General features: G+C 52.3%; 2 non-coding genes across 2 annotated transcripts in view; both read right to left on the bottom strand.

The window, feature by feature from the left end:
- Nucleotides 1-1310, bottom strand: part of LOC123688206 — a 4012-nt gene extending 2702 nt beyond the window's left edge. The window contains exon 1 of the ribosomal RNA XR_006749796.1: nucleotides 1-1310. This exon is cut by the window's left edge and continues 2702 nt beyond it. This is a non-coding gene — a ribosomal RNA (large subunit ribosomal RNA).
- A 507-nt stretch (nucleotides 1311-1817) lies between these two features.
- On the bottom strand, nucleotides 1818-1972 carry LOC123688509. The gene has a single exon (XR_006750024.1). It is a non-coding gene; the product is annotated as a 5.8S ribosomal RNA (ribosomal RNA).
- Between the last annotated feature and the right edge of the window lie 528 nt (nucleotides 1973-2500).

Genomic DNA, 2500 nt, shown 5'->3' with positions numbered 1-2500 from the left:
AGTTTGAGAATAGGTTGAGGTCGTTTCGACCCAATGCCTCTAATCATATCGCTTTAACCGGATGAGACTCGTATGCAACGAGCGCCAGCTATCCTGAGGGAAACTCGGAGGGAACCAGCTACTAGATGGTTCGATTAGTCTTTCGCCCCTATACCCAGTTCCGACGATCGATTTGCACGTCAGAATCGCTACGGACCTCCATCAGGGTTTCCCCTGACTTCGTCCTGACCAAGCATAGTTCACCATCTTTCGGGTCCCAGCGTGTACGCTCTTGGTGCGCCTCCTCTCGCAATGAGAATGAGGCGCCCCGGGAATGCGGGTCAGTCATGGAGACCGACCATCTTCCCTTAGTTCACATAAAGTGAAACCGTTACTTTCATTGCGCCTTTGGGTTTAGTGATTCCAATGACTCGCGCACCACGCTAGACTCCTTGGTCCGTGTTTCAAGACGGGTCCTGAAAGTACCCAAAGCAATAGCGATCGCTGATCGCTTGTCTGTCCAAGAACACCGCGGCGAACAGTCGCAAACGGACGGAATCGGCACTAGGTCCGATCGCCATCACAATTCACATACTTGCCACGGGCCGGACGCGAACTAAGTCGCGGCCTCCCGCCATCAGTAAACCGTCGAGCGAGCTGTTCGGAAACCCAGTGTCCGTAAACATCGGAAAATCCGAGCTCACGGGCTACACTCGAGACCGTAGAACAGCACCCAACGGATCGCGACGACCTACTAGGGGAGAAGTGCACGCGTCCGAAGCCGGAGATGAACCGAAGGGAACAGCCAACGCGAACGTCGCCGTTTCCACAGTCAGTAAATCCCAACAACAGGCGCGAATGAATCTCCCCATTCGACCTTTCGGGTTTCTCAGGTTTACCCCTGAACGGTTTCACGTACTCTTGAACTCTCTCTTCAAAGTTCTTTTCAACTTTCCCTCACGGTACTTGTTCGCTATCGGTCTCGTGGTTATATTTAGCCTTAGATGGAGTTTACCACCCACTTAGGGCTGCACTCTCAAGCAACCCGACTCTAAGAAGAGATCCTCTAGCAAGCCGCAGCGGTCGCTACGGGCCTGGCACCCTCTATGGGCGATGGCCCCATTCAAGATGGACTTGAACGCGCCGCGAACTCGCCAGATAATGGATCCTTCCAAACACCACATCTCCCGGCGACCGGTTACGATCGCGGGATTCAGTGCTGGGCTAATCCCTGTTCGCTCGCCGCTACTAAGGGAATCCTAGTTAGTTTCTTTTCCTCCGCTTAATAATATGCTTAAATTCAGCGGGTAGTCTCACCTGTCCTGAGGTCGTATGTTCAAATCATCGAAACGTTCCGAAACTAACCTTTGGCGGCTCATAAAATCACGTACCTTACGCGAGGGAGTTAGCCTACTCAAAGGCGTCTATTATCTCCTGCTCCGTATGGCGGATCATGCGAATCCAAGCAAAGTGCTTCGGTGTTTCGGGGGTGCGCTCATGAAAGCTCATCCGCAACGCGCGACAACTGGCACATTAAAGCGATCGGACGTCGTTCAGATTTCTCGGACACGACGATCGCATGTCTACAGTCATGGGCGCAGATCGAGCAATACCACGACACCACAATATATGCTTTCGCAATTCAAGACGGCGCGTTACGAAAACAACTCCTCATCATTCCAACACACGAGGCGTCGAAACGACAGAACGTTGATCGTCACGCGGCAAACCGTCCAACTCGCCCAAATGACCTTCGGTACAGGATCAACGTTAGACGACCTTTACGTCGTCACTTCGTCAAGCCATAACGTCTGGCCGGGCAGTCTTTGTAATGGAACCGACCCTCAGTCAGGAGTGGTCCGAGGACAGTGTCCGAGGACCGCAATGTGCGTTCGAAATGTCGATGTTCATGTGTCCTGCAGTTCGCATGTTGACGCGCAATTAGCTGCGTTCTTCATCGACCCACGAGCCAAGTGATCCACCGTTCAGGGTAATCTTTTATGTTCGATTTCTCGGTACTAGTCGCAATGGACTTTCCCTCGAAATACGAGACGCCAACTGCGAACCTCCTCGAGAATGACATTCCAATGACTGAGACGACCCACTGAAGGGTCAATACGTCAGTCGATCGGCGCAAAATCTTCGGTTCAACTAGTTTGCGTACTAATCTAGTGACAATTATCGTAAAAAATTCGGACGGAGACAAACGTCGCAGACAATCCCGAAAGAGCATAAAAACGCTAATGTAACGGGCGTCGCACAACGTCGACGTCTTCGTCCCTGGAATAGATCGTCCTACCGAAGTCCGTAGACAACGGTAACGACTGATCGATTTCGGGCGAGAATCTTTAAAACCTGCAGCCGGCTCCTCGTTCCGTGCCAAACACGAAACTTCGCCCAGCCACGAACGCGGCAATCCAAGCGCTTCGAATCCTTATTCCGAGCACATCACGAGACTTCGCCCAACTACGAACGTCAGCATAAGCAGCCGGCTCCTCGTTCCATCAAGGAACTTCGCCCA

This window comes from Harmonia axyridis, chromosome X, assembly GCF_914767665.1.
Source record: "Harmonia axyridis chromosome X, icHarAxyr1.1, whole genome shotgun sequence".
NCBI lineage: Eukaryota > Metazoa > Arthropoda > Insecta > Coleoptera > Coccinellidae > Harmonia > Harmonia axyridis.
This window is presented reverse-complemented; position numbering and strand designations above follow the sequence as displayed.